Consider the following 14,449-nt stretch of genomic DNA (forward strand, 5'->3'; position numbering starts at 1 on the left):
CTATCAGTGTTAGTATAGCTGGCTAGTATGGCCAGAAGCTGGCTAGTAGCTAATATGGCTGACCAGCACATATTCTGTTTTGATACAGGCAATTAATGGCAGCTTAAAAAGATCTGCTCATCATTCTTCACTCAACGCAGAGTCAAGAGGTTTCTTGAACTACACAGTTACAGTGAAGTGCACTGAGCGCACCTACACATGATCATTTTCATGGCTGTTTATATAGACCCTTAAGGTGAAGGGATACATGAGACCTTTATCTATGCAGCCTCCCTTAGGCCCACAGAAAAGGGGACTAGTGGTCCTCTGCAGGAAATAGTTGATCGTCCACTGTCACAAAGGGAACCAAGAGGTCAAGTGAAGTCAAGTCAATTTTATTTATAGAGCCCATTATCACAAAACATGGTTTGCCTCAGAGGGGTTTACAATGTACGACATCCCTCTGCCCTTAGACCCTCACATCACCCAAGGAAAAACTAACGAAAAAAAACCCTATAACATGGAAAAAAAAAGGAAGAAACCTCAGGAAGAGCGGTAGAGGATGATGAGGGATCCCTCTTCCAGGATGGACAGACGTGCAAGAGATGTTGTAAATAACAAATGGAATACAATCATGGCAAAAAGGAAAGAGAAAGAGAGAGGTGCACCCAGTGTGACACGTCAAAGTCAGGGTTAAGGGTCATAGGTCAGAAGTCTGAGGAAAGGTGCAGATAAACACAGCTGTGTTGTGGTAAGGCAGAGTTTACTAGGTGCTGCTGTAAAATAACTGCTGCTGACTGATGTGTACGAGGACCAAGGATCACCAAAATATATGTTTGTGCGCTAAAGTCTCATCCAACCATAACAAAATAAACAGGAATGACCTTTGCACACTTCATTCAACTTAAACAAACAAACAAATTAAAAACAGAACTAAAATCAATGAAAATAACACAGGCAATGATTTTGGTTGTTGCAAATGTTTAGCTACATGATCACAAGTGTAACAGCTGCATCCTCTATGCCCCTATGTGGTCTATAGCAACACTGAAGGGATCAAGTTGATCACTGACAGAGAGCATAGATGGGTGCTGAGCACTCTTTCCATACACTTAGCTAAGAGTGGAGTGAGTGCCACTGGTCTAAAATCTTTAAGAGCCATTGCCCTAGGGATCTTAGGCACAGGTATTATTGTGGATTCTCAGGTGATTGCTGGGTCTAGAGTATTCATCCATCGCAGGGAAATGGCCATACGGCGGCTGGTGCCTAGGTCTACACATAGCAGTTTCACTAGATAGTATATTTTCCTTGTAGCAGAAGTGCTCATGGGAAATGGCCGTGTGGCGAGAAGGGGTGATGAGGTATAAGAGTTTTTGGTCAGATGATACACTAAACCGACAACGCCACCTGGGGAGTTTCACCCCAGGAAATAGGTTTCATCCAAATTCACCGTTAAGGCACGCAGTTCGTTTCACTCAAGGCAGGAGACACGTTTCTGTACAAACAAGCATGCTCTTTATTTTAACAGTCAATTTAAAACGCTAAAACACCACTCACACAGGGAGAAATCAGGGGGGACTAATTTAAAGCTGAGGCTTACCGGGGTGCGTGGGCTACCGACTGATGCGGAGAATCCCCAATCAAACATATAAACACCCAAACACACACGTGACGGTCACACACAGCACACACTCTGTGAGGATACCCAAAACCCAAGGGAGCACGGCACACGAGAAAGGGGGGAAACCCCGCCACCAGGTCACCACCACCACCACCGGACCTCAGCAACTAAAGGGAAAACAAAAGGAAATTAGTGGGGTCACAACAAAATTCAACAAACAAATATCCAAAAATTATGCAAATCAGAAACTAAACAACACAAACTACCAACCACAAACGAAAGAAATAAAGACAAATACTGAAAGAATAACCCTCTGCCCAACCGAAATGTCAAAAACCCAAGAAATTAACAAATTAGGCCAGCAGGCAGAGAAACTAAGTAAGTAATGAGAACAAAACAAAGAAATAAACAAATGTGGGGAGGGAGCTAACCCCGCTATTCAATCACTGCATTAAAATTGTGGATGATGGAGATTAAAACCTTGGCGCAAACAGAGAAAACAAAACAAAAGAAAACGGAAACAAAGCAACGCAGAAAACAAAATAAAACAGAGACAAAGCAGCAGCGGTCCCCCGTAGCTGGCGGCTATATGTCGCTTTAGTTCAAGCCGCAAACCCGGTCCGCCGGTGCTGACGCCACTCACGCACTAGCAGCAGACGTCACTCACGCACCATCGGCAGACGTCACTCACGCACCATTAGCTGAGGGATAGGGATCTGAGGACCCGATAAATTTATCATCACTAAGTTTACATGTGCATAAGAAAGGCAAGGAATGCAGGAAGCTACCTACCAGTTAGCAGATCGACCACTATGACACACGCACACCAAAAGAAGAGAGAGAGGGTACCGCGCAGCTACCAGCGTCCACCTACAATCAAACCCCAAGACACAGAATTCTTGTAGAAAACTGACCCTTTGCTAAACGCCGGCACTCTGTGATCATCCATCAAGCTTTCAAAGCCATAGACCATAGAATGAATAAAGATGGAGGACATGACAGCTCCACCAAAGTGAGGCCAACAAATGTGAATCACCCACTGGTGGCTAACTGCAGCATAGGCCTTACAGCTTGCCCTTCCATGTTCGTGAATGGGACATAGGCAAAACAAAAAAGAACACACACCAATGCATTTTTCCCAAAGATTGTTTCTGTTATTTAGGTAGTTCTCATCCCCCTGATGTTTGTTCAAGTGTTTGTTTTTTATCTGATCAGTTTGGTTTATTTTGCTATAAACTGTTTGTGCCAGTCCCTGTGCTTTTGTTCAGTGGCGCTGCTTGTGATTGGTCGGATGGCTAGAATTCCTCCTTGACGGAGATCGCTACTGTGCAGACTCTGACTCCAAATGGCGTCACCAGCAGAAGATGGCAGCGGCTGTAACCAGGATATTTTGGCTTCACTTGAGCATAGTTGGGACAGTGGGGACATGTCGTCCACCTCCTTGCCTATTCTCAAAACTCCTTTGTTATCATGGTGGTGCAGAGCAGCGATCGAAGCGGAGATTTCATATTTTGCCTTTGGATGTAAAGCCTTAAAAGCTTCACTTTCAAATGTCAGATGTCCAGAGGTTGACTTATATGTTCTTGTGACTGTAGAGATGTTATTTATGCTTCATAACACTGGATGGACCAAGATTGAAGTTTTGTGTCCTGCTTTGTTTGAACTGTGCAACTGTAGAGTCTAGTTAACTGTTTGGATTGAATAGTAGATTGATTGATACAATATAATTATAAAATAATATTCAGAATGATAAGAAAAAATATTTTTTAAAAATTATTAAAAAATTAAAATATATTATATTGGCGACATAAGAACTTTTATGTTTGTAATGCTTTACATTTCATCTTGCTTTAGGGAGCAAGGAGCAAACTGAAATGTTTATAAAGCTGCCTGGTGAGAATGGCCATCTCTTCACAGTGGCCAAAAACACCACCACTGTCAGATGGAGGTAAGGCAATAATGAATAGCCCTTTTGAATTATATAAATATTGAATGTTAAAGTTACTTAAATCAACCCAAATCCTTTACAAAGCCCAAACCAAAATGATAATCTAAAGAACAAATGGCATCAGTAAATGTTTAATTGAGAGATTTTGTGCCTGTCCTGATGTGACCTTTATATGAATAATCTCTGCATCCCTGTTATTGTGATCACGTGTTTGCCTTTTCTCTTTCGTCTGTCTGTGTTTAGAAAAACCCTGGAAAAAAATGGGCCTGAGGGGGAAGGTTGAGCCCCAACAGGCAAAAAAAAAATTGACAATCTGAAAAAAAAAAACAAAGTATGTACAGGTTTGGATGGTGATTTGGATGGTTAAATTATATTTGTTTTACGCATTCAAGTTAATAAATACTCTGTTATGCTGTAAAGCCCTCCGAGGCAAACTGTGAATTGTAATTTAGGCCTTTTTAAATAAAATTGACTTGCTGAAAACTGCTGCTGTTGAAATGATTGATTTCCTTGGCCTCAGGGTTGCAAAGATCCAGGGACAGGTGAGGAAGTCAGTGGGAAGCCAACCACTGCAACTTGGCCCTGGTTTGTCCTCATGGATGAGATGTTAGGACAGAGGCCTTCCATGGCTCCCTCTGTCCTAATTGCCTCCATCCTTGAGGACACACCAGGGCCAAGTGCCGCAGGGGCTGATCAGGAGGATGAGGAGGATGAGGAGGATGATGAGGAGGAAGAGACTCTCTGTTCAGCCTGAAGTCCTGCCTGGTGTCACCCTCATCAAAAAACCTGTCTAGCACAGGAACGGATTGGGAAAGGAGGAGAACAGGGGATGAAAAATGGTTATTTAAACAAAAGTTATATAATTTGAGTTAATAAGATATTTTAATTAATTTTATAGCTTAGATAGATAACGCTTATTCTGTCTATCCACTTCTCAGTCTATTAAATGAATAACTATATAAATACAGACCACTTGATCAAAGTAGCCATTTTTTCTTATGATCATTATCAGGTTATCAGTCACTTTATTCATTTGGAATATATTAATTAATAGAAATAAAGTGAAACAAAAATACAGCAAAATACATTGTAGAAATTAAGGTACTGCTCATTAACTAAACAATATTGGACATCAATGTACATTTGAATATTATAGCCTGACATCTCAGCACTTTATTTAATAAATAAACAAATAAAAACCCTAATACAAGACATCACAATAGTTTCTATGATTAGCGTTAATGTCACTTATTGGTAATGAATGTATACAGGTATGCTAGTTACCCCTACCTGTTATCTAGCTAATGATAACATTACTTTGGGTTAAAATAACAGGTTTACCTGTCCAAGGTCCGCTCTCAGCCGGAGATAAATCAGCTGCCGACCCTGACGCTGATGGAGGCGCGTCTCCTCTTCCTCCAGCAAAATATAAATTAAAAAAAATAAAACTACATATAAAACTACTACACTTTCACATATTCCCATAATAACTGCCAGTAATCAGAATGGAAGCATTCCAACCTTAAACCACGCTAGTGGTGCCTTGAAGAGCCTATTGTGTCATAAATGCACACTGCCTTTTATTATGGCAGGGTTCAGGGGAAAAAGCAAGACTGATCAGAGTGGTACTCAAGGCCTGTTTCACACCGTTTTTAGAAATAATGATATTCAACCAAGAAACTATAGGAAAAAAGAACACATCAGTTTGAGATTGAATGTGCCCCTGAATTCCACGAACAGTGTCCTACTGCCTGACACCTATTGACCACCGGCGCGCTGCGTGAGAAGAGGGAGAGACCCCTCTGTGTTGTTTGATATGAGACAGAACTGTCTGCTTGTTGCAGAGTCCACATGATCAGGAAAGGAAAAGTAGCATGAGGAAACTATGCCAGCTGGAACATAGTTTCAATTCAAATTCATTGAATTTAAATTTTTGGCAGAGCTATTACATTGGTGGCGCACCGCTGAGCAGAGAAGAAAAAAAATCAGTACAAAAGTGGCTCATTAACTTAAGTAAAGTTTTGCCATGCCAATATAGGCCTTCTGGTTTTGCCCAGGTGGTGGAGCAAAGTAAAAATGTCTACGATGTCGGGCAGGACATCATAGATGAAAGGAAGAAAGGAGAGGGAAAGCTGACTGCAGTGATGCATCAGAATTTGAAAAAAAAAGAAAAAAAAAAGCTGAGCAATTTCTAATCCTGAGCAATCTAACTATCATGACTTGATGACCACAACTTTGGTCAAAATATAATACAACATTATGTGGTCCATTTAAATTTAAGATTTTTAAACCAATTTGTTAAGAAGGGGCTATTGTTAAGGTATTTCAGAACTTAACTTTTTTTTTTAATCTCAAATTTCATGCACTTCAAGGACCTTGTATGAATCCTGTATACTTGACTCTACCTGACTTGACACTGAGCATACATACCAAACTACTGCCCATATGCTGAAAACCCCCCACAAAGACACAGATAGGGGGCTTTGGGCAAACCAGATTCTTTTATGTATCAGAGTTAGGCAGTAGACATATTTATTTAAAAATTAAAATATATAGTATTGAAACAATTATCAAAGTCAGTGAAGTAAAAAACCCTCACAAGTAAACACCTTTGTGCGGCCTACAGATTAATATTTTAAAGGATAATTCTTTGACAATAGCCACATACTGTTCAAAATATCAAAAGTTCAATATATTAGGAGGTTCATACCCAGGTATACTGAGGCCATACAACACTTCAAGTAGAAGCAGTAACTGTGCTAGTATGAGGAGGTAAAAGTAACAGCAGAAGTCACAGTATCAGTAGCAGCAGTTGCCCATGAGGTTTTAGTCTTGTCTATTTTATTCAATATATCTATAAACTGATGTTACTGCTCTCCAGATGATGCTCTGCAAAGGTTTAGGCCCTATGTCAAGTCAAGCCAAGTCATTTTTATTTATAAAGCCCATTATCAGAAAACACAGTTTGCCTCAGAGGGCTTTACAGCATAAGACATCCCTCTGCCCTTAGACCCTCACATCATCTAAGGAAAAACTCCCCCCAAAAAAACCTCTAACGGGAAAAAATGGTAGAAACCTCAGTAGGAGAGACTGATCCCTCTTCCAGGACGGACAGACGTGCAATATATGTCGTAAATAACAATTAAATTACAATAATGACAAAAAGGAAAGGGGAAGAGAGAGGGAGAGAGATGCTACAGCAATAACGGTAACAATAGCATGTCATATAACAATAGTGATAGGTGTTAAATTTCTAAATGCACTCTATGATAGCATGTGATGTTACGTGCAAATAGTAGGTGTTGATAAGAGTTCCATGCCTATATTGATACTGGAGGCATGACTCATAATAATGGCAGTAGAAGGTCTTGTCAAGCAGGATCGAGGCATCTGGCTCACGCAGGAGCAGCCTGTGTCGTGGGCCTTGATTAACTACCTGGGGCTACCCAGGCTACCTGGGTCTGTTGAACTGCACTATGCTAATACCGTTGCCTCTCCGGAGCATTCCTGCTCCCTTGTTTCCTAGTTTTCCTGGATCCTGGCCGTAACCTTGGCTGTGCCTGACCGTGGTGATAGCTGTGCTGATGCTGTGACCCTGCCTTTGGTTGTGCTCGTGCTGTGGCTGTACTGATACTGTACCCCCCCGCCCTGATCGTGGCCTGGTCCTGGTTGCGCCGATGCTGTGATGGACACCTCCCTATCAATATACACATAAGATTCTTATCATCACCCTCAACATCATCATAGAGTGCAATTAATAATTTCACATCTATTGTTATTGTAATATGACATGCATCTGTTTCTATTATTGCTGTGCCTCTCTCCCCCTTCTCTCTTTCTCTTTCCTTTTTTGCCATGATTGTATTTCATTTGTTATTTACGACATCTATTGCACGTCTGTCCGTCTTGGAAGAGGGATCCCTCATCATCCTCTACCGCTCTTCCTGAGGTTTCTCCCTTTTTCTTTCCCACCGTTACAGGGGTTCTTTTTCGGGAGTTTTTCCTTGGGTGATGTGAGGGTCTAAGGGCAGAGGGATGTCGTACACTGTGAAGCCCTCTGAGCCAAACCATGTTTTGTTATAATGGGCTCTATAGATAAAATTGACTTGACTTGACTTGACATTATCTGTATACTCTCTATATAGCCTCCTTGATAGGAAGGATGTCTCTTTTGTAGTATTTTAAGATTAACCAGATGTCAGACCACAGTGTTTTCCCTCTTGGGGCAATGTCTACATGAATAAAATTTATATTTGCTAAATTTCTGTGTCCAGCACACCAGCTGTGCTTTGTTCAACCTGGGTATGTCTCATAGAGGACATACAGTAACCTTGCTGACACACTCCTCATGTGGAATGTGCTCTGTGTGTAGTTTGGATCCTGGCTTGACATAATGTACTGTACTGCCATTACAAAATGTTCAAAATGAAAACTTTTTAAGGTTTGCTGTATGTGGATTATCAAAGACTTCTACTTCACGAGGCAAAGTGAAGTTCAAAGGTTACTATTTGGGTGCTAAGATACAAGAAACAAAGAGACAAACAAGTTCTTCTGTGAGCGGCGATTACAGCTACAAATAGATTTGATGATGTTTCTTTATTTGGACAAACCCCTCCAGATGAACCATCTCATTTATGGGATCATACAAACAGAAATAAATAACAAAAAAACAAAACAAAGATTAAAACAAAGATTGACATTAAAACCACATTATGGAGCGATTTGGTTCTGTGTGCTTTTGCGCCCACTGAAGGTCTCTGAGTGCAACACCACTGTCATAAAACACAAACACCTCCCCCTCATAGACAGCGTGCACTGTTGACAAGCTGAGGGATGTGGAGCAAGCAAAGACTTGTGAGAAGCCAAAGAACCATGTCGATTGACGTGTTACAGCAGTATTACTTTACTTGATGTGCAACACTCAAAGTCTGCACAACCGATGCACCAAACTCCAACAAGTAGCATGAGAAGCTTATGTACCAGGGGACAGAAATGTTCTGCTGCTAACATTTGGCTGCAACATGCTACCTACTAAATCTTTGTTAAGATAGATTGAACAGGTTTATAATTAAAAAATAAAAAATAAAATAAAAACCACCTGATAGCTATGATATCAGAGCCAAGGGCAATAAAGTGCAACAAAAAAATAAATAAAGCTTGCAAACAAGCATATTACTCACCTGTCCAACAGCAACATGGCCACCTTGGCGCTTGACTTACAGCCTACTTTTTCATGAAGCTCTCGCCAACGTGTAAAAGCCAAACGCTTTCCAATTTTTACTGCAGTCTGGCTTCTTGCTCAGTCACTCTCTCTTGTTCTCTTCCTAGCTTCCTCCATCACTTTCCTCCTCTGTCTCTTTAGCTGTTTTTTTCTGTTTGTTGTTTGTTTGTTTTTTTCCCATTTCATTATTGTCCATAAGATTATTTACAGAAATGTGTACAGATACATAGAAGGATAAAACAAACAAAAAATACTCAAATAAAAAATACATAAAATGAAAGGACAAGCAAAAGCGGGAGCAAAAATTACTTTTCAGACAGTGGCGTTATTAAGTGATTATAATTTTATGCAATTATGTTATTTTATGTAACATAAACCCTGGTGTCATGAAAGGAACTAACTGGCTTCCTTTTAGATGAGGGCTGATGTGTCCCATAGTGCTGTAAAGCCATATGCACTCCTGTCCAGAAAACTGCGGCCCGCTTGCCAAGTTACATAGTGCTGAATGCAGGCAACGAAGGCGCTCTGTAGGGGTGGGATTGACGCCATTCTCCCTGCTGACAGTTAGTGTACCACTAGATTGACCTTGAAAGTGCTAAGCTACATAATAGTGCTTTAAAGTAATGTAAAGACAAAACAAAACAAAAAAAAAACTATCAACAAATCAACCGATATACTACAACTAGGACAATCAACACAAAATCATTGGAATGATGAGTAAATAAACAAAACCACTTGATGGCCACGAAGTGGCCATGAAGAAATGTTTGACCAGCAAAAGTAAATAGATAAATAATATATACATGTATATTTACATAAATACACATATACATACACACATACATACATAAATATAGACTAGAGAACATTATGGGTAAAGCATAGCATTATCTGAAATGTGCAATTTAACTTGAATATGAAGACAAACCATTTTTGAAACATTTTTGAAACTATGTTAAGGAGACTATGTTTAAAGACAAGTTATTCCAGTCTCAAGTAGCCTTATAAATGAATTGCTTTTCTGACAGTAGGAATGGAGAAGAAATACTGTGTCAAAATGCCTTTAATTATATATTGAGGAATATACCAAAAACAGTCAAGAATAGTTTAAGTGTATCCAATTAAAGATGACAGCCCGTCTTTTTATACTGAATGGAGGCCATTCAAATGAGCTCTACAGTGTACAGTAATGTATATTAAAAGAGCATCTAAGAACATTATTATATGTTATTTTGAGGGGCAGAGGATTAGTTTTGGATGTATTTTGATAAATTATGACAGCAAAAAACAGACAGTCAAAAAAAGGTAATATTAGTTGTAAGGCAAGGCAAACCGTGTGTAGATCGCCATTAAACTGGTTAGTTCCAAATAGAATTTTGCAGAGACTGTAATCAGTGTGTGGTTTGAAAGCAGGTTCAGGGTCAAGCCATAAACCCAAGTATTTGATTTTGGCAGCTGTATGCAGAAAATTGATTCGTGTTATGATTAGATTATTAGATTTAGTTTAACGCTCTGTTTTGTACCAAAAACCATAGTGTTTGTTTTACTGAGCACTAATTATTAAGGTAAGATGATATTGAAATCTGTTTTAGGGCAGTAAGTGAGGTTTACACATAAATATGACAGTATCATCAGCATAAAGTTAAACAGAGGAATTGGTACAGATTAAGGGGAGATTGTAAATAAAAACAGAGAAAAGATGTGGACCCAGCATTGAACCCTGGAGTACATCTCTTTGTTAAATAAATAGTTTATACTTACTCCCTTGAATAACAACACATGGGGGTTTTTTTATAAAAAAAAAAGAAAAAAGTAGTCAAACCATAATAATGCATTTTGAAACAGACCAATTCCAATTGTTCAACCAAATCAAAAGCTTTCTTGAGAATAAAAACAACCCCTGTGAGATTACTAGAATCAGATGCTGTAAATACATTATTTGTAAGTTTCAAGAGAGCACAGGTTTTTGAATAAATCCTGATTTCAATGGTGATAGAATATTGTTAGTCTTAATATGGAGTTCTATGCTCAAGAAATTCCAGAAATTCTTAAGTTTTACAGTTTTCTTTGACCGGTACAACCGTATATGGTCTATCATGAATAACTTAGTCATCATATATTGTATTGCTATTGTTGCACAGAAATGATGACAAACATACATGTCTAGACATACAGAAATGTACTCAACACATTTGTCCTAGAACACTGAGTTTTAGTGAGAAACTGAATATTAACTATTGTGTTTAAAATCTCCACAGGGTATTTTTGATATCATTTTGGCTTATGAGCTTGCTTGTTCTTGTTCTTTTATTTTTGTAAGGCATTATGAATGTGGAACTCCCAGCCTCAAGGAAAAGGGTTGGTTTGTTTGCAAGCCTAAGCAACCAGCACAGTTGTACCAAGTGTAGTAGAGTGTAGTGTTATAAAGGTAATGTTACTAAACATAATTAAGTGTTCAAAACATGATTTGACTTACAAGTGTTTGAAAGTTCATATGTTTGAAAGGTGAGAGTGAGACTACAGCTTGATGGAGCACAGCAATTATGGTATTCACAAGGTGTTCAGCTCTCTCTCCTGCTCTCTCTCTCTCTTTCTCTCTCTCTCTCTCTCATACACACACACACACACACAGACACACACATCACAAGGGATGTTTATGGTTTCTTGTATTTTGACTTTTTAATGAATACAAAGTTAACTGGTGCTGGCTTATAGATCATGAGCAGCTCTCTCATGTTTCTGTCTTTGTAGTTGGCTGCAGCTCCTCTACCTGTATTTTTATCACCTAAGCCAAAATATCTGACTTGGCACCTTAATTGGATCGCTGTGTTCTTCCAGCACAGCTCTCTCCCTCAGGCTAAAATACCTTAGATGACTTATCACATGTGACCTTTTTCTAGGTCACCCATGTAAGCACATTTCGTATCAAATGAAGCACAATTATATGGCCTTTTGAGAGAATGAGGGTGTTTGTACCTGTGCTGGAGCTCAGCTAGTGGCTCTAATTCAAGAGACTCTCTGGTGTGTGTCTATAGGAGAGCATTGGTACGTAGCCATACTGTTTGTTGCAGTTGATAGTACTGTTCATTGGCAACAGTTTTTTTTTTTATTAAGTTGGGAACATAGAAAAATAACCATGTGTTTAGTTTACTGCCACTGCAGAAGAATAAATCTTATTCACCACCGACATCATTTTCTGCAAGCACCTATCAGAGTTGCTAATGCTAATGTAGTGTTCTTTTTACTTACTTGTTGCCTTTAGTAATAAATTAGGCAACAAGTAAGTAAAAAGAAAGGATTAAAATAGATAAAAACAGACATCCCTAATATTATTTATTTTTGTTTATTTATATCTATCTATATATTATATATTATATTTATATCTAGTCTCTTTTATTCTTTATCACAGGTTAGTAAATGCACTTTAAAGTTCATATATTGCAGACTTAAACAGTATAAAATGTTACTATAAAATTGTTTGAAAAAGTTGGTAAATGAAACGTGTGAGTAGAAATGTGTGTAAACAGTGACTTATGACTGCATGCTAACTAATGCTAATGCTAGCAGACTGGGATAGAGTGGAGTAGTGTGGAAAGTTGACCCAAAAACAACGGAAACTAGTGAATTCACTTCAACTTAATTCACTAAACACTTTTATGAAATGGATTTCATGCATTGTTATTTTTCTGGTAAATATTTGCAGTTTATGGACATTTTTGTGGTTCAATGCCAAGACCAGAAATGTTACATTGTAAAGTGATTTAGTGAATAATTTGCGGTTGCTTATGTGAAAACCTAGTGAAGGAAGGCGCCTTTAAAGGAGCATTACGCCCTTTATTTAGTCTGTCGTTTAAAATGTAAAGGTAAAATGTGTTGTTTGTAAAGAAAATGAAACATCAGAATTAAAGCAACAGTAAAAGAGATTAGATTGAAATACATTTCATAAGGTTTAACCGATACTGTAAAAACTGTAATGTTAAAAATGGTTAAAAACAAATTCATTTATTATTTTTTTACATACAATTAAAAGGGAATGCAAGTTCATTATTATGTATTCACCTTTCAAGGGAATGTGTTTCTGAGAATATGTTGCAAAATTGTTTTTGGATAAATGTGAATGCAAAGCAGATTTATTGAGAAGTTTGTCAAGTTAATTGAAATGTTAAGAGACTTCTATTGTCCTAACTCAAGAATATTATGGCCATGTTTTGTAAATGGTACTGAACCTGTAGGCCATTTGTTTACATTTAATGAATGATATCTAAAGTATGTTCATAGTCAGAAGAAGAATAAACCTTCCTGTTGTGAAGATAACATCAGCTCAGTCAGTGTGTGCCTCTTCTATTTTTTATCACAGCACATCACCACACATTGAGAGAACAGAGCACCAGTTGCCTTTCTGACTGCAGAGTTAGGGAGGCAACACTAACACAACCAGCAGCTACAGTATGTGTGAGGGGCACCAACTGCACATACTGTTAGCCAGCATTCTGCTTTTTATACTTGGCTTTGCATCTGCTTTGTGATAGACCCCAGTGTCTGGCCTATTTCATTTGGGAGAGACCATTATGGTCATTGAATTCGGAAAAAAAAAAAAAAAAGAAAAGAAAGAAAGGAACTGGAAAACCCAGATGTCCCTGGTCCAATTTAGCCAACTGGATCTATATGATAGCCTTAAAAGTGTTATCAAAGGAAGTTGGAAAAATGCAAAAATAATTCACTGCCGTGGTCAACAGCATTACAGTAGACAATCCACCTTCACCTGAGTTTAGAATATTTAAATCATCCATGATATGTACCAATCTATAGGCTACATTCTTTATAATAATAATCACCTACATATTATGTAATATTATTATTATTATTATTATGTTCATATAAAAGGTTATAATTGACTCAGACTGAAGATTGCGGTACAGGTTTGCCCCATATCGGGCATGACAGGTGGCAGAGGAGATGCAGATGCATCACCTGTGTCCGAGCTGGACACCGGTAATAAATGATTGCCAAGACTACTTGCAGGATTTTTAAAAAATATATATTATTAAATGCTAGATGATGTATATTGGCATTGGCTTATTAGTGTTTAAAAATAAATAAATAAAAAATAAAAATAAAAAATAGAGCCATGCAGCAGTTGGTGTTCAGCCTGCAGTCAGTCCCACAGAGTCAGGAAAGTTTACAGCTGTGATAGAGAGCGCATTTCCATTTAGCAGTTACATACTGACTGTGGCTGCAAATCTCAGTGCCAGTCAGAATATGGTCTGATAACAATTGTCTGGCTCAGTCAGATTTACTGCTGCACAGCAAGTCCACGCTGACTCAAACTTGGGTACACGAGCTGTGACCTGACATGTGATTTGACTGGAGCCTCAGCTCACATTGACATTGACAAACGCAGAGTTTTGCGTGGAAATGACCGCACACCCAGTATTTTGTCATTTGGTAACCCATGTGTTAGGTTAAAAAAATCCCCTTTATTAACCACAATCATACCATACTCCTTTGTCAACAAGAATCTTTGTAATCATGTGTAAAGCACATAAAAACAAACAAACAAAAAAACAATAAATAAATAAAACAACTAATTTAGTGTGTAGTTCAATTCTGGTATTATAGGAGTTTTGATCACACTTGGTTTGTAGAGCAATGCTTTGACGAGCAGGTCTCGGTTCTGTCT

This window comes from Plectropomus leopardus, chromosome 3 (assembly GCF_008729295.1).
Source record: "Plectropomus leopardus isolate mb chromosome 3, YSFRI_Pleo_2.0, whole genome shotgun sequence".
Lineage (NCBI taxonomy): Eukaryota > Metazoa > Chordata > Actinopteri > Perciformes > Serranidae > Plectropomus > Plectropomus leopardus.